This window comes from Rhinoderma darwinii, chromosome 10 (genome assembly GCF_050947455.1).
Source record: "Rhinoderma darwinii isolate aRhiDar2 chromosome 10, aRhiDar2.hap1, whole genome shotgun sequence".
In the NCBI taxonomy this organism is placed as follows: Eukaryota; Metazoa; Chordata; class Amphibia; order Anura; family Rhinodermatidae; genus Rhinoderma; species Rhinoderma darwinii.
The window spans coordinates 104,714,675-104,740,215 of record NC_134696.1 but is presented as its reverse complement, the minus strand read 5'-3'; the positions used below and the strand labels follow the sequence as shown (position 1 = coordinate 104,740,215).

Genomic DNA, 25,541 nt, shown 5'->3' with positions numbered 1-25,541 from the left:
GTGTGACGGGCGGCCCAAGCCAGAGCGGCAGGTGTGACGGGCGGACCAGGCGAGAGCGGCAGGTGTGACGGGCGGCCCAGGCGAGAGGGGCAGGTGTGACGGGCGGCCCAGGCGAGAGGGGCAGGTGTGACAGGCGGCCCAGGCGAGAGCGGCAGGTGTGACGGGCGGCCCAGGCGAGAGCGACAGGTGTGATGGGTGGCCCAGGCGAGAGCGGCAGGTGTGACGGGCGGCCCTCCACAGTGCAATCCCTATCCGTTCCCACATTCCTGACAAAGAAATCCCATTTAAAGGGGTTCTCCACCTACGTGTTTCAACCAGACCGTCAGACAGGACTCCGCTCAAAGCTGACAGATGAGACAAGTGCCCATCTCATACCAGTCCTTTACATGGGGTTGTCATGCGGTGAGTCCCTATAACCAGTCTGTCTCGGGGCTCCAGTCTTTAGCTCAAGACACAATCACCAGTGACCTAAGGGCAGAGGAGGGGACCTGACTTTTGCTTATAAAGCACCAACCTATTCTGCAGCGCTGTACAGAGATTACCCCACCATCTATTACAGCCATATTAATCAGATATTTGAAAATAAATTCATGTGCTGTCAGCCCCGGCTACATAGGTGGACCAGGTCATGGGGAGAAAGTGGTAACAGAAGATCCTGTCAAATGTTATCACTGTCAGGGTGTGAAAGTGCTGGTGGCATCGTCCGCTTCATGAGACTGGCATCCGGCTCATCCCGGGAGAAGTGTCAAACATCAGCTGTCACCTCATTATTCAGGATCATCACTGGCTTACAACTAAATCATCAGGTATCAGATTTATATAATCACTCTTCTTGGTTCACAGCAGCACAGAGCATGTCAGGAGAGGTGTGTGCTGATCTTGTGGGTGGTCACAGGCGTAGAGCTACATAGTGGAAGGAGAAGGGTACACAGCAGCACAGAGCATGTCAGGAGAGGTGTGTGCTGATCTTGTGGGTGGTCGCAGGCGTAGAGCTACATAGTGGAAGGAGAAGGGTACCCAGCAGTACAGAGTATGTCAGGAGAGGGGTGTACTGATCTCGTGGGAGGTCACAGTGGAAGGAGCAGAGTATCACAGCAGCACAGAGTATGTCAGAAGAAAAGGGCTGCTATTGTGGGGGGCAGGGACCGGTCCAGTTGTGAGGAGGACAGGACTGTATGTGACAGAATACGCCAGAACGAATAATAATTCACAAAATTAATTTAAGAATTAAATAAAGAAAAACTAAAAAGTGAAGAATCGCCGACCCCAGGAAACGTCACTAAATACCAGACGTTCCTTCTTCACTTCCTTCTCCCGTCCTGGATTTAAGGGATTTTCCAATAATATGCAAATTAAGTTTATTCACCCAAAGGCTGAAAACCAGTCCAGACCTAGTACTCCTCACAGCTGAGGGTGTGTTACAATTGTATCCGGCCTAGACAATCCTCTGTGAGCTAAACACACCATCAGCACAAATCGGTCATGTCCTTATAGTTTGTTACAATGTATCAGTGCAGGTCAAATGTATCATCCTAGAGTCCATTCGGTTCATCACCCACTGGATACAATTGTAACAACCCCTCATATGTTTACAAGCATTTTCCTGTGGTGTTTGCCGGTCCATATGATTGTGCTCGGGTGTGCGCATGGTTTCCGGGTCTCTTCCATCCTCCGTATAAATACGACACCCTAACCGTAGTATACGTCCGTGTGAAGGCTCCGCTGTAGTAAAGAACGTGTCCTATTTTCTTCCGTTTTCACGGATCCCTCCATACACTCAGGTCTATGGGGATCCGTGAAAACGGGACCCGCAAGGGTGCAACTTGGATGTGAAAAACATCCGTTTTTTTACGTCCAAATTTGCACTTATTCGTGTGAATCTGGCCTAGGCTGCAAATATTAAACCCCTTATCGTCCATGAAGTTACCCTCCCCCTCTGACTAGTGTTCTGATATTGTCCCCTACTTTTCGATAAAGGGGCAGGCGCCGCGGCTCATGTATTAATTACTGGAGATTGAATTATTGAGAGCAGGACGACGCGGCGGAGTCGGGGCTGTTATGTAATATTACGTTATTGTCTGATCCGTTATCACTTTGATGATGTCTGCTGCTCACAGGCAATAAATCTGTCATCAGTGATGTAGGAAGTAATCCGCCCATCATCATGCACCAGACACTGCCAGGTCACCTCTCCATTTATATTCAAGTATTAAGAGAGAGCGCATGTCCAGCTGAAGTCTAAAAACAGTATTCATTCAGGCTGCCACTCTGTCCCTGCACCATGCTTTACACTGCAGCTCAGCTCCTTTACCGCACAGATATAATCAGTGACCCCAGCTGCATTTTCCGTTAATCTAAGATAGCCCCATACCCCCCCTTGTGTCCCATAACTGGCTGAGACCGCTTGCACGCTTTCTCTTCTCCATGCTTTACACTGCAGCTCTACTCCATTAGGACACAGCTATTATCAGTGACTAGTTTTGCCGCATTGTAGATTGAAATTAGAGGCGGACCAGTAGGATACTTATAGGTTCATGAGGAGAACATGCACGTCAGCCCTGATAGGATTTGAACCCAGGACCCCCGATATTAATAACTGAACCCCAAAAGACTAAGAGGTGATTCCTCCAAAACTATAATCTGTTTTCATTACCACACAGTATAGACGAGCGACGAGAACTCCCCATCACTTCACCTAATCCGGTCTGGCAGCAAAATAGAATGTCAAAAATGTGTAGTCCTGGCGAGGTGCGACCCGGGGCCGAAAATACAACAAAGAGTTTCTGTAATTGTTCCAAAAATATCTGCAGCTTCTGAGAACTGGAGTGAAAACGTTTGAGAACCCCATAAAATCCTCCCGTTTATCTCTTTAGCTCATTCAATTTTAAGATTTGGACTCCAAACTGATACATTTTAACCTGCACGGATACATTGTAACAGACTGGAAGGTGATTTGTGCTGCTGATAGAACTTTGCAGAGGATTGTCTAGACTGGATACAATTGTAACAAATCCCTCAGCTGTGAGAAGTAGATCTATACAGAATTTCAGACTCAGTCAATGGAAACATTCTTGTTTATATCCAGAGAGCAAGCAGAGCTCTTGAAAATGGTGAAAAATTGAAACAAAGTATATTAGAAAGCGTTAGACCTTTTTATTATGATTAGTCTACATTTTGTTGGCTGGAGGAGATCTAATGTCCGCTCATGAATCTGGATATATGCATCATTTTTTGCTCTATTAAATAACATAAGCTCTGCTGCCCACAGGATAACACTTCCTGGCAGAGCCGGACATAGAGCTGTGCATTTCCACAGCCTCTTCGATCATATCTGCAGGTACAAGGTGCTCCAGGTCCCAGATCAGACCGCTGCTCCGGGTGGAGTTGCTGCTTAATATTCTGCTGCAGATAATGATCATATGTGCGATTTCTCCTGTCACGTTCCGTACACGACACCCACACGATCGGCGCACAGGACAGGCGTTTCACTACAGGATCAATAACAGCAACTCCCTCCAATCTTTCCTCCCTCTTCCTCAAACACAACAACAGATTAACATAAATTATGGCGCAAAAGGCGGAGAACGAGACGAAGTTCTTTCCAAAAACGTTTGAATTAAGACTCATGAGTCATGTAACAATAAGGAACACCCAGGACGGAGCTGCTAATATTAGACTGAAAGGTGGAAACATGAAATATAGAATTTGGCGGCGATATACCATCGCCATAGAGACGTGGCGTGGACCAAAACCAGGCCCGGTACTGGCACCACCACAGAAAACACGACCGATCCACATGACCGGGGCGGACAACTTCACATAATCTGACATTTACAACGTTTTACCACTTTATAATAAACATGTTGCTTCAAGATCTCCGCTTGCTTTCAGTGAATGGGAACATTTAAGTTTACATACAGAGAGTTAAAACCTATACAGACCTACTGCAGTCAATACTGAGGGTGTGTTACAATAGTATCCAGTCTAGACAATCCTCTGTGAGATAATATATTTTACCTGCACTGATACATTGTAACAAACTATCAGGGAGCTCCTCTGTGATAATTACGTGTTTAAGGTTTGGTAATTGAGATCAGGAAGGAGTGAGAAGCAACAAATGATCCACGTCTGGAGCGAACGTTCCGCCTCAGAGACCTCGTAGTAAACTGTATCAAAGAACAAAGATGGCCGAGCGTGTTTACAAACTGTCTGGGGACGAGACCCAATGAAAAGTGAGCGATTGTCACTGATTGGGTCACTCCGCCAAGTGGCCGTCTGTTTATCACACACCGCACAATGTCTGGGAGGACAATGAGACTATTGAGAGCCCCCCGCCTCCCCCCTGTAATCTGGGCTGGTGGGTAAATTATTGAGAGGACATGACTGTACAACCCAATTAATTAAGCCTGGGCGTCCGGTCCTCTGATGAATAACGTTCTTCATTCACCATTCGCCCTGTACAATCGCAACCGTGGTGCCGCTGACTTGCCTAACGTTTTACAGCAGGTGGAACGTGCGCCAGAGTCATTAAAAACACTAACTTCTACATATATAGACAGGTTAGCGGTTATAACGTAAAAAGCAATCCTATGAAAGATCTTTGCTTGCTGTCAATGAATGAGAACATTCTTATTCACATCTAGAGGATGAAAACATTGACACGTCCCTACTTGTTTGGTCTGCATTGATAGGGTGGAGGGGATTCATCTTGGCAGAGGAGACCAGTCTGCTGAATAAAGGCTGAAGATAATAGGAGCTTGTTCTTCTCCCTGTCCGCAGTAAAACACATGACGTCACCTGGGAAAGTTGTAAGAAGAAAAGTGTTTGCTAAGAGGACAAAGAAAAAAATCTGACCGCAGCGATAAGTGGTGTCAACAAATGTCTGCCTCACAAAAGTGCAAGTCCCTATTCAAAATCACTCAGCTGTGCTGACAAACTCATTTCAGAATATAACTACTATAATACTGCCCCCTATATACAAGAATATAACTACTATAATACTGCCCCCTATATACAAGAATATAACTACTATAATACTGCTCCTATATACAAGAATATAACTACTATAATACTGCTCCTATATACAAGAATATAACTACTATAATACTGCTCCTATATACAAGAATATAACTACTATAATACTGCCCCTATAGACAAGAATATAACTACTATAATACTGCTCCTATATACAAGAATATAACTACTATAATACTGCTACTATATACAAGAATATAACAACTATAATACTGCCCCCTATATACAAGAATATAACTACTATAATACTGCCCCTATAGACAAGAATATAACTACTATAATACTGCTCCTATATACAAGAATATAACTACTATAATACTGCTACTATATACAAGAATATAACTACTATAATACTGCTCCTATATACAAGAATATAACTACTATAATCCTGCTCCTATATACAAGAATATAACTACTATAATACTGCTCCTATATACAAGAATATAACTACTATAATACTGCCCCTATATACAAGAATATAACTACTATAATACTGCCCCCTATATACAAGAATGTAACTACTATAATACTGCTCCTATATACAAGAATATAACTACTATAATACTGCTCCTATATACAAGAATATAACTACTATAATACTGCCCCTATATACAAGAATATAACTACTATAATACTGCCCCCTATATACAAGAATATAACTACTATAATACTGCCCCTATATACAAGAATATAACCACTATAATACTGCCCCTATATACAAGAATATAACTACTATAATACTGCCCTTTATATACAAGAATATAACTACTATAATACTGCTCCTATATACAAGAATATAACTACTATAATACTGCCACTATATACAAGAATATAACTACTATAATACTGCCCCTATATACAAGAATATAACTACTATAATACTGCCCCTATATACAAGAATATATAACGAATATAACACTGCCTCCTATATACAAGAATATAACTACTATAATACTGCCGCTATATACAAGAATATAACTACTATAATACTGCTCCTATATACAAGAATATAACTACTATAATACTGCACCTATATACAAGAATATAACTACTATAATACTGCACCTATATACAAGAATATAACTACTATAATACTGCCTCCTATATACAAGAATATAACTACTATAATACTGCACCTATATACAAGAATATAACTACTATAATACTGCTCCTATATACAAGAATATAACTACTATAATACTGCACCTATATACAAGAATATAACTACTATAATACTGCACCTATATACAAGAATATAACTACTATAATACTGCTCCTATATACAAGAATATAACTACTATAATACTGCCTCCTATATACAAGAATATAACTACTATAATACTGCACCTATATACAAGAATATAACTACTATAATACTGCTCCTATATACAAGAATATAACTACTATAATACTGCTCCTATATACAAGAATATAACTACTTTAATACTGCTCCTATATACAAGAATATAACTACTATAATACTGCTCCTATATACAAGAATATAACTACTATAATACTGCTCCCTATATACAAGAATCTAACTACTATAATACTGCCCCCTATATACAAGAATATAACTACTATAATACTGCCCCTATATACAAGAATATAACTACTATAATACTGCCCCTATATACAAGAATATAACTACTATAATACTGCCCCTATATACAAGAATATAACTACTATAATACTGCCCCTATATACAAGAATATAACTACTATAATACTGCTCCTATATACAAGACTATAACTACTATAATACTGCCCCTATATACAAGAATATAACTACTATAATACTGCTCCTATATAGAAAGAATATAACTACTATAATACTGCCCCTATATGCAAGAATATAACTACTATAATACTGTCCCCTATATACAAGAATAGAACTACTATAATACTGCTCCTATATACAAGAATATAACTACTATAATACTGCTCCTATATACAAGAATATAACGACTATAATACTGCCTCCTATATACAAGAATATAACTACTATAATACTGCCCCCTATATACAAGAATAGAACTACTATAATACTGCCCCTATATACAAGAATATAACTACTATAATACTGCTCCTATATACAAGAATATAACTACTATAATACTGCCTCCTATATACAAGAATATAACTACCATAATACTACCCCTATATACAAAAACATAGCTACTATAATACTGCCCATATATACAAGAATATAACTACTATAATGCTGCCCCTATATACAAGAATATAACTACTATAATATTGCCTCCTATATACAAGAATATAACTACTATAATACTGCCCCCTATATACAAGAATATATCTACTATAATACTGCCCCTATATACAAGAATATAACTACTATAATACTGCTCCCTATATACAAGAATATAACTACTATAATACTGCTCCTATATACAAGAATATAACTACTATAATACTGCCCCCTATATACAAGAATACTACTATAATACTGCTCCTATATACAAGAATACAACTACTATAATACTGCCCTCTATATACAAGAATATAACTACTATAATACAGCTCCTATATACAAGAATATAACTACTATAATACTGCCCCTATATACAAGAATATAACTACTATAATAAAGCTCCTATATACAAGAATATATCTACTATAATACTGCCCCTATATACAAGAATGTAACTACTATAATACTGCCCTTATATACAAGAATATAACTACTGTAATACTGCTCCCTATATACAAGAATATAACTACTATAATACTGCCCATATATACAAGAATATAACTACTATAATACTGCTCCTATATACAAGAATATAACTACTATAATACTGCCCCCTATATACAAGAATATAACTACTATAACACTGCCCCCTATATACAAGAACATAACTACTATAATACTGCCCCTATATACAAGAATATAACTACTATAATACTGCCCCTATATACAAGAATATATCTACTATACTGCTGCCTCCTATATACAAGAATATAACTACTATAATACTGCCCCCTATATACAAGAATATAACTACTATAATACTGCTCCCTATATACAAGAATATAACGACTATAATACTGCCCCTATATACAAGAATATAACTACTATAATACTGCTCCTATATACAAGAATATAACTACTATAATACTGCTCCTATACACAAGAATATAACTACTATAATACTGCCCCCTATATAGAAGAATATAACTACTATAATACTGCTCCTATATACAAGAATATAACTACTATAATACTGCTCCTATATACAAGAATATAACTACTATAATACTACCCCTATATACAAGAATATAACTACTATAATACTGCCCCTATATACAAGAATATAACTACTATAATACTGCCCCTATATACAAGAATATAACTACTATAATACTGCCCCCTATATACAAGAATATAACTACTATAACACTGTCCCCTATATACAAGAACATAACTACTATAATACTGCCCCTATATACAAGAACATAACTACTATAATACTGCCCCTATATACAAGAATATATCTACTATAATGCTGCCTCCTATATACAAGAATATAACTACTATAATACTGCCCCCTATATACAAGAATATAACAACTATAATACTGCTCCCTATATACAAGAATATAACGACTATAATAATGCCCCTATATACAAGAATATAACTACTATAATACTGCTCCTATATACAAGAATATAACTACTATAATACTACCCCTATATACAAGAATATAACTACTATAATACTGCCCCTATATACAAGAATATAACTACTATAATACTGCCCCTATATACAAGAATATAACTACTATAATACTGCTCTTATATACAAGAATATAACGACTATAATACTGCCTCCTATATACAAGAATATAACTACTATAATACTGCTCCCTATATACAAGAATATAACTACTATAATACTGCTCCCTATATACAAGAATATAACTACTATAATACTGCTCCCTATATACAAGAATATAACTACTATAATACTGCCCCTATATACAAGAATATATCTACTATAATGCTGCCTCCTATATACAAGAATATAACTACTATAATACTGCCCCATATATACAAGAATATAACTACTATAATACTGCTCCCTATATACAAGAATATAACGACTATAATACTGCCCCTATATACAAGAATATAACTACTATAATACTGCTCCTATATACAAGAATATAACTACTATAATACTGCCCCTATATACAAGAATATAACTACTATAATACTGCCCCTATATACAAGAATATAACTACTATAATACTGCCCCTATATACAAGAATATATCTACTATAATGCTGCCTCCTATATACAAGAATATAACTACTATAATACTGCCCCCTATATACAAGAATATAACAACTATAATACTGCTCCCTATATACAAGAATATAACGACTATAATACTGCCCCTATATACAAGAATATAACTACTATAATACTGCTCCTATATACAAGAATATAACTACTATAATACTACCCCTATATACAAGAATATAACTACTATAATACTGCCCCTATATACAAGAATATAACTACTATAATACTGCCCCTATATACAAGAATATAACTACTATAATACTGCTCTTATATACAAGAATATAACGACTATAATACTGCCTCCTATATACAAGAATATAACTACTATAATACTGCTCCCTATATACAAGAATATAACTACTATAATACTGCTCCCTATATACAAGAATATAACTACTATAATACTGCTCCCTATATACAAGAATATAACTACTATAATACTGCCTCTATATACAAGAATATAACTACTATAATACTGCTCCTATATACAAGAATATAATTACTATAATACTGCTCCTATATACAAGAATATAACTACTATAATACTGCCCCTATATACAAGAATATAACTACTATAATACTGCCCACTATATACAAGAATATAACTACTATAATACTGCTCCTATATACAAGAATATAACTACTATAATACTGCTCCTATATACAAGAATATAACTACTATAATACTGCCCCCTGTATACAAGAATATAACTACTATAATACTGCCCCTATATACAAGGGTATAACTACTATAATACTGCTCCTATATACAAGAATATAACTACTATAATACTGCTCCTATATACAAGAATAGAACTACTATAATACTGCTCCTATATACAAGAATATAACTACTATAATACTGCTCCTATATACAAGAATAGAACTACTATAATACTGCTACAAGTACGTCGGTGATTCGCAGTAGGATCAGGTCAGGAATGAAGGGCAGTATGAATACGAACGTCACGGCACCGTTAAAACAGCTGATCGGCGGAGGTGCCGGGAGTCGGACCCCCATCGTTCAGGTATTGATGGCCTATCCTGAGGATAACAAACCATCAACTTCTTAGAACTCTTTCAAGCTGTTGCAAAATTACAACTCCCATGATGCCCCAACAGCCGCAGGTAACTGTAGTAAAAACAGAGCAATGAATAAATGAGTTTACATTCTGCGGTCATCGGTTGGTGGGATAAAGGAGTTGTGGAGAAGTCTTCCTCTGATCCTTCTGTCTTCACATCCCTCATTGTCTTCAGATAGGAAGCTGTTACACAATAGAGGAGAATAGTTTACAGAAATGGAACCTGATCCAGGGGCCCCACGTCAGTATTACGGATATTCTAGCAGGGAGCCCCCGTCCCCTCTATTGTTCCCTCCTCTGGTATCTGACATTATGTAACCAGAACTGGAATGGATACAAGACACGGGATACGCTGGACACAGACGAAGCTATATACGATGTGAGCCTAGACCAGGAGTCCGGTGTATACATGACCCGTGTATGGACCGAGCGCGGCCCACCTATTCATCCTCAATATATGGTACCCGACTTGTATATCAGACTCCCTGATACACAAATCACTACAGATTGAAGGGTGTAAAGACTTTTCCATCAAGTTATTGCTCCGACGCATCCAGAATAAAAAATGAAGCAACTTTGTAAACTATCTTGTTGATCAATCTTCTACCGTTTTGTGTATACAGCTCCTATGCAGACCCTGTGTCTCTATGGTTACAGGCTACAAGAACGCTGTGTAGTCTGATCCTGGGGTCATCTCTTACGCTCTTCTTGATAACCTATATACAGTAGTAGTGGGGGCAGGGAGCCTGGAGTAACACATGATCGCAGGATCAGACTACACAGGGTTTGTTTGTAGTCTGTAACCATGGAGCCCATCCATATTATATCTATAGCTAGTATAACTCCCATCAGGTGAATGCTCTCATATGTATTCATTATCCTACTACTTCTGCAATCTTCTGCAAGCTAAACAGCCTGGACTCCAACTAATACATTGTAGCAAACAATCCTACCTAATACTACACACAGCTGAGGGTTTGCTACAACTGTGTCAACACATCAGCAACACAAATCTCTCTTGTCCTGATACATTGTAACAAACGATCAGTCTGGAGTCCAGACTGTTTAGCTCCCTGTGGATTATCTAGGCTGGATACAATTGTAACAAGCCAACAGCTGTGAGATCTTAATTAGGCCTCATGAACACGACCGAAATTTTCATCCGCAACTACGGATCCGTAATTGCGAATAAATATACGGATCCATTCCTTTCTTTGGCGCATGGACACCTTCCCATATATTTACGGGAAGGTGTCCGGCCCATAGAAATGACCCGAAAAAAATGGGCACGTCCTATTATTTGAATTTACAGCCAGTGCTCCGATACTTTATAACGTGAACACGGCCTGCAAACGCGGGTGACAGTCCGCTGCTGTCCGTGCCCGTAATCACAGACCGTGCACACGGCTACGGCCGAGTGTAGGGGGCTTTAAGGAGATGTTTTCTCATTCACTGCTAGCAAGCAGAGATCTTGATAATTATGATGAATGAATTCAAAGTTAAATTAGAAAGTTGCAGAGTTTTTGATGATACAATGATAAAACTTTGGCATAAATCCGCTCTAACGTAATCATTAGATGACGCTCGGGTGCCGTATTTTCGGCTGAGGTGGATCACACGGGCCGGTCCCTTCCTGACACATGGGCGGGCAGACACAGGGTGCCCTGGTAGCTTCTCGGAGTGATGTTATACCTCAGGTATGAGCCGTGATGTTGCAGCGCAGACACCGCCCTGACACATTGTAACCAGCTAATAAAGCAGATTAATCACGCGGCTGGTAAATCATCACCTTAAAAGGGGCACTCACCACATTACAGCCGGAGGCTCCCGTCACAGCAGCTGGCACCCATCCCACAGCGTCTGCGGCTCCTCACAGCAGCGCCAATCCTGGCAAAACGTCACTTCTGTTCCCTGCTCTATCAGAACGTGTTGAGAATTGTCAGCTCCTCGGCCGCAGTTCGCTGTTGGGTCAGGAAGGGGTTAATATGCATTTACTCAGCATCGAATCTTCTCGTGAAATTAAAGGAGGGGGCAGTATTGTGTTCATTTACCCCCCTCCTATGACTCTCACCTGACACTCAGGTAACGGACAATACCCCTGCCCACTGGGCCCTAGCCCAGCGTTGTGAGCACCGGGTGACTATGTGACCAAACCAAACATCCCCCATGTCATAAAGCGAATATATCCTGGGGTGTATCCTGCCCCCCTCACCTGTGCATGACGGACATCAGCTGCACCTGTTGGGAAATTACAAACTATGGATAATCACTTTTAGTGGGAAGGGTCCCCCGACAATAAGCAGATCACAGGGTGTCCCTGCAATCAGCGGTGGTCTGTGGGGAGAACCCAGCAGCGCCCCTACAGGAGAAATGAAGTATTACACAATGGTCTATCCATATAGAGCGCACCAGAGACGCTCGTACACACGTCGCACTAAGGCTCTGTTCGCAGTCTGCAGCTGTCAGAGCATGTTGGGTGTTGTAGTTTTGCAACAGCTGGAGATCCACAGGTCGGAGACCATTATTGTGTTCTATAGAAAGGATTCCGATAACCCAAGTAAATCAGCGAATCCACATAAAGTACATGTCCAGGTGTAGCACATGGGGACCTACGTTTTTTACGTCTTATTAGGGTGTGTTAGTGTTGCGTTTGTCGCGGTTTTGTTGTGTTTTTTTGCTGTGATTTTCGGAATCGCGGCAGAATGAGACATTTTTGTTAAAACATTACAAAAATCGTGGCAAAAACCGTTACATGACTGATGGAAATAAAGCCTTAAAGGAACATGGCAGCCAAATGGAGCAACACTGGGTTATGCTGCTGCTGCAGGGCGGAGAGGGGCGGAGCATGACAAGGATTCAAACAACACAGACAGGGAATGTGTCATGCTCCGCCCCCTGCGATACGTAGAACATTGTATTAGTTTCTCCATAGTGTCCCTTTTAAAAGGTCTATTCTTGGGGAATAACATAAGACAAACATAATTGAAAAGTGTTTTTCATGAAGTGTCTCAGATGCGATAATGTTATAAATCTGCGTTCAGTCCGTCTGTAACCGTATCAGATCCTCAGTCAATGGAACAACAACGGCCTCGGATACAATCTAACTATTTACTGACGGCGATCCCCGGAGCCTCGTACTGCGAAGGAATAGCCACACAAGGTCAATTAAAGGAGAGTTCCCTCCTTATCTGTTAAGTAGTGCGTCTGTAATTAGCGGAGATTGTTAATAGTCCTGTTATCCACAAGACCCAACCACTGATCCACAGTAACAACTATTCATCTATTACTACTGACAACCAGCCTGTATATCATGTGTGTGAGGTTGTCACAGCTCCGCCCCCTGTTACTGACATCACTGATCTATAATATAATTACATTGTGGTCAGACATGAGATCCACACATCTTATATACAGTAACAGCTATTCATCTATTACTACTGACAACCAGCCTGTATATCATGTGTGAGAGGTTGTCACAGCCCCGCCCACTGATATATAATATAATTACATGTGATCAGACATGAGATCCACACATCTTATATACAGTAACAGCTATTCATCTATTACTACTGACAACCAGCCTGTATACCATGTGGTTGTCACAGCCCCGCCCCCTGTTACTGACATCACTCATATATAATATAATTACATTGTGATCAGACATGAGATCCACACATATTATATACAGTAACAGCTATTCATCTATTACTACTGACAACCAGCCTGTATATCATGTGTGAGAGGTTGTCACAGCCCCGCCCCCTGTTACTGACATCACTGATATATTATATAATTACACTGTGATCAGACATGAGATCCACACATCTTATATACAGTAACAGCTATTCATCTATTACTACTGACAACCAGCCTGTATATCATGTGTGAGAGGTTGTCACAGCTCCGCCCCCTGTTACTGACATCACTGATATATAATATAATTACATGTGATCAGACATGAGATCCACACATCTTATATACAGTAACAGCTATTCATCTATTACTACTGACAACCTGCCTGTATATCATGTGTGTGAGGTTGTCACAGCCCCGCCCCCTGTTACTTACATCACTGATATATAATATAATTACACTGTGATCAGACATGAGATCCACACATCTTATATACAGTGACGGCTATTCATCTATTACTACTGACAACCAGCCTGTATATCACGTGTGAGAGGTTGTCACAGCCCCGCCCCCTGTTACTGACATCACTGATATATAATATAATTACACTGTGATCAGACATGAGATCCACACATCTTATATACAGTAACAGCTATTCATCTATTACTACTGACAACCTGCCTATCATGTGTGAGAGGTTGTCACAGCCCCGCCCCCTGTTACTGACATCACTGATATATAATATAATTACACTGTGATCAGATATGAGATCCACACATCTTATATACAGTAACAGCTATTCATCTATTACTACTGACAACCAGCCTGTATATCATGTGTGAGAGGTTGTCACAGCCCCGCCCCCTGTTACTGACATCAGATATATAATATAATTACACTGTGATCAGACATGAGATCCACACATCTTATATACAGTAACAGCTATTCATCTATTACTACTGACAACCAGCCTGTATACCATGTGTGAGAGGTTGTCACAGCCCCGCCCCCTGTTACTGACATCACTGATATATAATATAATTACACTGATCAGACATGAGATCCACACATCTTATATACAGTAACAGCTATTCATCTATTACTACTGACAACCAGCCTGTATATCATGTGTGAGAGGTTGTCACAGCCCCGCCCCCTGTTACTGACATCACTGATATACAATATAATTACATTGTGATCAGACATGAGATCCACACATCTTATATACAGTAACAGCTATTCATCTATTACTACTGACAACCAGCCTGTATATCATGTGTGAGAGGTTGTCACAGCCCCGCCCCCTGTTACGGACATCACTAAATTCTGATATGATCTTGTTTAAATTGCAATTTGTATGATTAAAGGGGAATTCCATCCATAATGCTTCTCCACCTGTGGTAACATCCAGCTTTGTAACTTGAATCCTCCTCTACACTGGATGTTTCCCATTTAGATCACATGCTGCACATGAAGAATCACTGGAACGAAGTTGTGAAATCTGTGATTGTTAATTACATAACATAATATCTCGGGGCGATATCATTGGCTGCATCCCCCTCTTTATGTAACCCGGGAGTGTTTAATGATAATATAATTCATTGTACTGGACGGAGTTATCGCTCCCACTGTAACCCTGAATCAGCGTTCAGAGGGGATGAAGATCTGGAAATTTTACTTTGAATTCTTCAGTTTTCTTTAGGAAGAAAGGAGGTAAAGGATCCATCAGGAAAACAACCGCAGATAAGATATCAGACCCCCATCCCCTTATATGTGGTATACAGCGCTAATTATAAGCACCATACAGTATAGTGCCCCAAGAAAACTGCCATACATTGGCTAAATAACACCTTCATATAGTTGAGTAAATAACAATCCTAGACAGCGCCACCACCACCAAACACTGCAAATGTAAGTAATTAACGCCATACAGTGCTGAAATTATATTACTATTCAATGCTATAAATAATACTGCCATACAGTGCTGAAATATATCCCTATTCAATGCTATAAATACCGCCGTACAGTGCTGAAATATATCACTGTTCAATGCTATAAATAATACCCCCATACAGTGCTGAAATATATCCCTATTCAATGCTATAAATAATACCGCCATACAGTGCTGAAATATATCCCTATTCAATGCTATAAATAATACCCCCATACAGTGCTGAAATATATCCCTATTCAATGCTATAAATAATACCCCCATACAGTGCTGAAATATATCACTTTTCAATACTATAAATAATACCGCCATACAGTGCTGAAATATATCCCTATTCAATGCTATAAATAATACCGCCATACAGTGCTGAAATATAGCACTGTTCAATACTATAAATAATACCGCCATACAGTGCTGAAATATATCCCTATTCAATGCTATAAATAATACCCCCATACAGTGCTGAAATATATCCCTATTCAATGCTATAAATAATACCCCCATACAGTGCTGAAATATATCCCTATTCAATGCTATAAATAATACCCCCATACAGTGCTGAAATATAGCACTGTTCAATACTATAAATAATACCGCCGTACAGTGCTGAAATATATCCCTATTCAATGCTATAAATAATACCGCCATACAGTGCTGAAATATATCACTATCCACTGCTTTAAGTAATGCCGCCGTACAGTGCTGAAATACCATCATAAAGTGCTGAAATGATATCTCGATCTAATGCTATAAATAATACCGCCATACAGTGCTAATATACCAACATACCCTATAAATAATAACATTTAATGACTATATAGCAGCTGCTTTTATAAATTATTCTAATGAGCACTATAAATGTCGGTAGCGCCCCCTTCAGGAGGGGACAGCTAATGTGCCATACAGGTCGCAGCTGCCTAAGACCGACCCGGTTTCCAATAGTAGAAACAGATTTCTATTGGTCATACCTGATCACAAATGATCTAATTAGACTTGTTTTGTGTCTGGGAAAGCTGGGTGACAGCCAACACAGTCGCCATTACTGCTCCCACGAGGGTTGTCATCCAGCTTTACTAGAGCCCTGAATTGCAAATCTTACCAGTTATGCAATGATTCTGCAGCAAAGGTTATACCCCATAGATAACAAGGCAGATATGGCATGCAGGAGCCTAGGAAAGCTGGGTGACCACCCCCTGGGCTAGCTCAATTGGAAGCCACGTTGTTTGTCATTCAGCTTTCCTGAAAGAAATAATTGGATAAATAGTATTTTTACCATCTTGACATGACGACGACTCGAGATCATTTTCAGATTCTTTACATTGCGGAGCTGCGAGACGTTCACCAACATGATAATTAAATAATTCACCGGTTTTACACATTTCGGTGACTCAGGTTTGTATTATCTAAATAGCGTCCAAGTTCAGCGGCAAAAGGCGTCCGCTGATCCTTGTGTGTGGCACATTAGCCATTCACTGTGGACTGCGGCTTCTATAGTAAAGAGCGGACTGTGAATGTCTCGTAAAATAGCAAGTACATATATATTATATACAGGACAGTCACCGGTGCAATGCAGAGAATTACAATGTATCAGGTTTATTACATGAATATAAGTGACAGTTATAATCTCCAGTGACTGAGGCCAAAATAGTCAGAGGTCATGAGATTCCTTTATAGTTTGGTTTATTATTTCGAGAAAATTTTTTATGTGTTGATGTTCGTTGTAACAATTAGGTCACATAAAAGAAGCAACAAGTGCGGAAGAAAATCACAACTTATACCAGCTGTACATATATAATTATATACAGGAGATACCCAGGTAATACCAGCTGTACATATATAATTATATACAGGAGATACACAGGTAATACCAGCTGTACATATATAATTATATACAGGAGATACCCAGGTTATACCAGCATGCTCCATATCACTATATACAGGAAGATGTATAACTTATACCAGCTGTACATATATAATTATATACAGAAGATACCCAGGTTATACCAGCATGCTCCATATTACTATATACAGGAGGATGTATAACTTATACCAGCTGTACATATATAATTATATACAGGAGATACCCAGGTTATACCAGCTTGTTCCATATTACTATATACAAGAAGATGTATAACTTATACCAGCTGTACATATATAATTATATACAGAAGATACCCAGGTTATACCAGCATGCTCCATATCACTATATACAGGAAGATGTATAACTTATACCAGCTGTACATATATAATTATATACAGGAGATACCCAGGTTATACCAGCATGCTCCATATCACTATATACAAGAATATGTATAATTTATACCAGCTGTACATATATAATTATATACAGAAGATACCCAGGTTATACCAGCATGCTCCATATCACTATATACAAGAAGATGTATAACTTATACCAGCTGTACATATATAATTATATACAGGAGATACCCAGGTTATACCAGCATGCTCCATATCACTATATACAGGAAGATGTATAACTTATACCAGCTGTACATATATAATTATATACAGGAGATACCCAGGTTATACCAGCATGCTCCATATCACTATATACAAGAAGATGTATAACTTATACCAGCTGTACATATATAATTATATACAGGAGATACCCAGGTTATACCAGCATGCTCCATATCACTATATACAGGAAGATGTATAACTTATACCAGCTGTACATATATAATTATATACAGAAGATACCCAGGTTATACCAGCCTGCTCCATATCACTATATACAAGAAGATGGATAACTTATACCAGCTGTAGATATATAATTATATATAGAAGATACCCAGGTTATACCAGCATGCTCCATATCACTATATACAAGAAGATATATAACTTATACCAGCTGTAGATATATAATTATATATAGAAGATACCCAGGTTATACCAGCATGCTCCATATCACTATATACAAGAAGATATATAACTTATACCAGCTGTACATATATAATTATATACAGGAGATACCCAGGTTATACCAGCATGCTCCATATCACTATATACAAGAAGATGTATAACTTATACCAGCTGTAGATATATAATTATATATAGAAGATACCCAGGTTATACCAGCATGCTCCATATCACTATATACAGGAAGATGTATAACTTATACCAGCTGTACATATATAATTATATACAGAAGATACCCAGGTTATACCAGCATGCTCCATATTACTATATACAAGAAGATGTATAACATATACCAGCTGTACATATATAATTATATACAGAAGATACCCAGGTTATACCAGCATGTTCCATATCACTATATACAAGATGATGTGTAACTTATACCAGCTGTACATATATAATTATATACAGAAGATACCCGGGTTATACCAGCATGCTCCATATCACTGTATACAGGAAGATGTATAACTTATACCAGCTGTACATATATAATTATATACAGAAGATACCCGGGTTATACCAGCATGCTCCATATCACTGTATACAGGAAGATGTATAACTTATACCAGCTGTACATATATAATTATATACAGAAGATACCCGGGTTATACCAGCATGCTCCATATCACTGTATACAGGAAGATGTATAACTTATACCAGCTGTACATATATAATTATATACAGAAGATACCCGGGTTATACCAGCATGCTCCATATCACTGTATACAAGAAGATGTATAACTTATACCAGCTGTACATATATAATTATATACAGAAGATCCCCAGGTTACACCAGCATGCTCCATATCACTATATACAAGATGATGTATAACTTATACCAGCTGTACATATATAATTATATACAGAAGATACCCAGGTTATACCAGCATGCTCCATATCACTATATACAAGAAGATGTATAACTTACACCAGCTGTACATATATAATTATATACAGAAGATACCCGGGTTATACCGGCATGCTCCATATCACTATATACAAGAAGATGTATAACTAATACCAGCTGTACATATATAATTATATACAGAAGATACCCAGGTTATACCAGCATGCTCCATATCACTATATACAAGAAGATGTATAACTTATACCAGCTGTACATATATAATTATATACAGAAGATACCCAGGTTATACCAGCATGCTCCATATCACTATATACAAGAAGATGTATAACTTATACCAGCTGTACATATATAATTATATACAGAAGATACCCAGGTTATACCAGCATGCTACATATCACTATATACAAGAAGATGTATAACTTATACCAGCTGTACATATATAATTATACACAGAAGATACCCAGGTTATACCAGCATGCTCCATATCACTATATACAAGAAGATGTATAACTTATACCAGCTGTACATATATAATTATATACAGAAGATACCCAGGTTATACCAGCATGCTCCATATCACTATATACAAGAAGATGTATAACTTATACCAGCTGTACATATATAATGATATACAGAAGATGCCTAGGTTATACCAGCATGGTCCATATCACTATATACAAGAAGATGTATAACTTATACCAGCTGTACATATATAATTATATACAGAAGATACCCAGGTTATACCGGCATGCTTCATATCACTATATACAAGAAGATGTATAACTTATACCAGCTGTACATATATAATTATACACAGGAGATACCCAGGTTATACCAGCATGCTCCATATCACTATATACAGGAAGATGTATAACTTATACCAGCTGTACATATATAATTATATACAGAAGATACCCAGGTTATACCAGCATGCTCCATATCACTATATACAAGAAGATGTATAACTTATACCAGCTGTACATATATAATTATATACAGAATATACCCAGGTTATACCAGCATGCTCCATATCACTATATACAAGAAGATGTATAACTTATACCAGCTGTACATATATAATTATATACAGAATATACCCAGGTTATACCAGCATGCTCCATATCACTATATACAAGAAGATGTATAACTTATACCAGCTGTACATATATAATTATATACAGGAGATACCCAGGTTATACCAGCATTCTCCATATCACTATGTACAGGAAGATGTATAACTTATACCAGCTGTACATATATAATTATATACAGAAGATACCTAGGTTATACAAGCATGCTCCATATCACTATATACAAGAAGATGTATAACTAATACAAGCTGTACATATATAATTATATACAGAAGATACCCAGGTTATACCAGCATGCTCCATATCACTATATACAAGAAGATGTATAACTTATACCAGCTGTACATGTATAATTATATACAGAAGATACCCAGGTTATACCAGCATGCTCCATATCACTATATACAAGAAGATGTATAACTTATACCAGCTGTACATATACAATTATATACAGAAGTTACCCAGGTTATACCAGCATGCTCCATATCACTATATACAAGAAGATGTATAACTTATACCAGCTGTAGATATATAATTATATACAGGAGATACCCAGGTTATACCAGCATGCTCCATATCACTATATACAAGAAGATGTATAACTTATACCAGCCGTACATATATAATTATATACAGAAGATACCCAGGTTATACCAGCATGCTCCATATCACTATATACAAGAAGATGTATAACTTATACCTGCTGTACATATATAATTATATACAGGAGATACCCAGGTTATACCAGCATGCTCCATATCACTATATACAAGAAGATGTATAACTTATACCAGCTGTACATGTATAATTATATACAGAAGATACCCAGGTTATACCAGCATGCTCCATATCACTATATACAAGAAGATGTATAACTTATACCAGCTGTACATATGTAATTATATACAGAATATACCCAGGTTATACCAGCATGCTCCATATCACTATATACAAGAAGATGTATAACTTATACCAGCTGTACATATATAATTATATACAGAAGATGCCCAGGTTATACCAGCATGCTCCATATCACTATATACAAGAAGATGTATAACTTATACCAGCTGTACATATATAATTATATACAGAAGATACCCAGGTTATACCAGCATGCTCCATATCACCATATACAAGAAGATGTATAACTTATACCAGCTGTAGATATATAATTATATACAGAAGATACCCAGGTTATACCAGCATGTTCCATATCACCGTATACAAGAAGATGTATAACTTATACCAGCTGTACATATATAATTATATACAGAAGATACCCAGGTTATACCCGCATGCTCCATATCACTATATACAAGAAGATGTATAACTTATACCAGCTGTACATATATAATTATATACAGGAGATACCCAGGTTATACCAGCATGCTCCATATCACTATATACAAGAAGATGTATAACTTATACCAGCTGTAGATATATAATTATATACAGAAGATACCCAGGTTATACCCGCATGCTCCATATCACTATAGTGCCCCATGTTTTTGCTTTGGCACTATTGTGGGTAACCCGCCGGCTCCCTGTGTCAGGTGCATGTGCAGAACTTCTGGAACATAATGCGCCGCGTTAATACTTTAATGATAATGTCCCATAATTATTTTATTGGAGATGCCAAGTATGTGTGAAGGGTATGAGGCTGGCACCAGATACAGGGGCCACACCTGAGGAGTGGCATGCTGAACATGGAGAAACAGACAGTAACAAGGAAAAGATTATAGCTCGCAGGTGAGACTCGCAACATGTGCAGACATCGCGCTCCGCCATTTTCTCAGGAACGAATCTTTGTTTTCTATATTGATTATTATTGGAGAAGATGCGGATGTGAGTGACAGAAACATCTTCTCTTATCTCGATGGCACTGCGCCAAAACGCCAACATATTATAAGCCGATTATAAACTATTGGCGTCAGATCTGGGGCCGCGTTGTTTACAGATTTCTTATCCACTTTTTAGACACGGCACGAGAAATCTGAATCTATATTTTTGCGTTGCCTGAAATGTTTTTGTCGTACATTTAGCTGAGCTTTGTTGAAGGGAAACAGTCATCAGGAAGGACCTCCTTTAGATGAGGGGATATACACAATCCTTTATGAAAGTTAAAGAGGCTCTGTCACCAGATTTTGCAGCCCCTATCTGCTATTGCATGTGATCGGCGCTGCAATGTAGATTACAGTAACGTTTTTATTTTTTAAAAACGAGCATTTTTGGCCAAGTTTTGCCCATTTTTGTATTTATGCAAATGAGGCTTGCAAAAGTCCAAGTGGGCGTGTTTAAAGTTAAAGTCCAACTGGGCGTGTATTATGTGTTACATCTGGGCGGGTTTACTTCTTTTACTAGCTGGGCGTTCTGACGAATCAGCATCATCCACTTCTCTTCAGAACGCCCAGCTTCTGGCAGTGCAGACACACAGTGTGTTCTCGAGAGATCACGCGGTGACGTCACACACTTCCTGCCCCAGGTCCTGCATCGTGTCGGACGAGCGAGGACACATCGGCACCAGAGGCTACAGTTGATTCTGCAGCAGCACCGGCGTTTGCAGGTAAGTCGATGTAGCTACTTACCTGCAAACGCTGATGCTGCTGCAGAATCATCTGTAGCCTCTGGTGCCGATGTGGCCGACACGATGCAGGACCTGGGGCAGGAAGTGAGTGACGTCACCGCGTGATCTCTCGAGAACACACTGTGTGTCTGCACTGCCAGAAGCTGGGTGTTAACGAACAGAAGTGGATAATGCTGATTCGTCAGCATCATACACTCCCATTCACAACGCCCAGCTAGTAAAAGAAGTAAACACGCCCCGATGTACGCACATAATACACGCCCCGATGTACGCACATAATACACGCCCAGTTGTACTTTTACTTTAAACACGCCCAGTTGGACTTTTGCAAGCCTCATTTGCATAAATACAAAAATGGTCATAACTTGGCCAAAAATGCTCGTTTTTTAAAAATAAAAACGTTACTGTAATCTACATTGCAGCGCCGATCACATGCAATAGCAGATAGGGGCTGCAAAATCTGGTGACAGAGCCTCTTTAAACCAGCGAATACAATTGCACCCATCTAATTGACCTGGTACAAGAGAGCCCTTCTGATGCATTAGATGCTGAGCTGTGTGTTAGGGCTGCAAGGTAGTGTGTCATGTGACACCTTTGCCTGCCTGATGACTGTTTCCCCTTTTAATAAGGAGGTCCAAAGGACTAATGTCCAGTACGTTTGGAGTTTGAATTTGCTTAGCATTGGATATAGCGGAGCTGAACATGTTTATCACCTATTCATGCCTTTCACTATGGGAAGAAGTGGAATTATGACAAAACCAAGCCCTGGACTATCTAAGCTTGGCCTAAATTAAGGCAATGCCTACGTGCTGGAAGGACTGGAGAATCTTGGTATCCAATGGATTCAGGTTCGATGTCAGGTGGACCTAGATTCTTCCACAACCAAGAGAACATCAACGTTATAAATGGGTGGAGTAGAGGGGTCATATAATAATGCAGAGTGATGTAATCACAAGGGGCGGAGCTACCTAACTACTCTGTGATGTCATCATGTACAGGGGTAGTTCATATGAACAGCAATAAATCTCACATCAGAGCTCCGCTAATAATGTACAGGTCAAATTTATAGCAAAAAGGATATAACCTTTCTTATTTGGATCTTGAAGGATTCTCTGCCCGATTGGATGTCTATCGAAAACTCAAAGTCAGTAACAAAGGGGAAAGCGGAGGGGAGACTGGCATGTACCCTACCTTGTAATATCAGTTACCTGAAGCATTATAGTCAGCAGGCACTTATCTCCAAAAACGGCCGGCTTGTAGCAAATCCCATGATCCAAAAGGTACGAAAATCCAGCACGTGTTGGTTAAAATTTATATTTTATTTGTATTTGTTATTTGCCATGACCAAGTACAATTGAGTTCGAAACGCGTAAGGAAACTTTATCCTTTTCTTTGCAACAAAATACAAATAAAACAGAAACCTGAACTAAGAAGTGCTGGATTTCAGTACCTTTGGATCTGATCATTAGGTATGACAATGTTAAATGTCCAGAATTAGAAAGTTTTTTCCAAACACAGTGCCACACCTATCCACAGGTTGTGCGCGGTATTGCAGCTAAACTCCATTAACTTCAATAGAGCTGAACAGCAATACCAGACAAGTGTGGCACAGTCTCTGGAAAAAAGCAGCCATCGGGCATCGGGTCTACCAGTATGATCACACCAAATACAAACTAAGGCCCTATTCACACTGAGTTTTTTGCAAGCGGTTTGCTGCGTTTTTCGCCGGCAGCCATTGAGCATCGCGGGCAAAAACGCAGCGAAAAACGCTTTTCTCTGCCTCCCATTGATGTCAACGGGAGGTCAGAGACGTAAATGCCTGAAGATAGGGCATGTCGCAAAACGCCTCCTATTGAAATCAATGGAAGGCGTTTTCGGCCGTTTTTTGGCACGTGTTCCGACGAAGTTTCAGCGTCAAAAAACGTGTCACAAAACTCGGTGTGTACAGGGTCTAAGGGAGCCAAATCTTGAAGGAACGGAACACTCCACAACGGATACACTGCGAGAGATATATCGAAATGAAACCA

The 25,541-nt window shown here is 38.7% G+C and overlaps 1 long non-coding RNA gene across 1 annotated transcript; it reads right to left on the bottom strand.

Annotated features, from left to right (window-relative positions):
* Positions 1-4,646: 4,646 nt before the first annotated feature.
* On the bottom strand, positions 4,647-24,424 carry LOC142661668 (uncharacterized). The gene is made up of 4 exons (XR_012850784.1): positions 24,321-24,424; positions 12,255-12,408; positions 10,535-10,630; positions 4,647-4,797 (listed from the first exon to the last, which is right to left on the bottom strand). It is a non-coding gene; the product is annotated as an uncharacterized LOC142661668 (long non-coding RNA).
* Between the last annotated feature and the right edge of the window lie 1,117 nt (positions 24,425-25,541).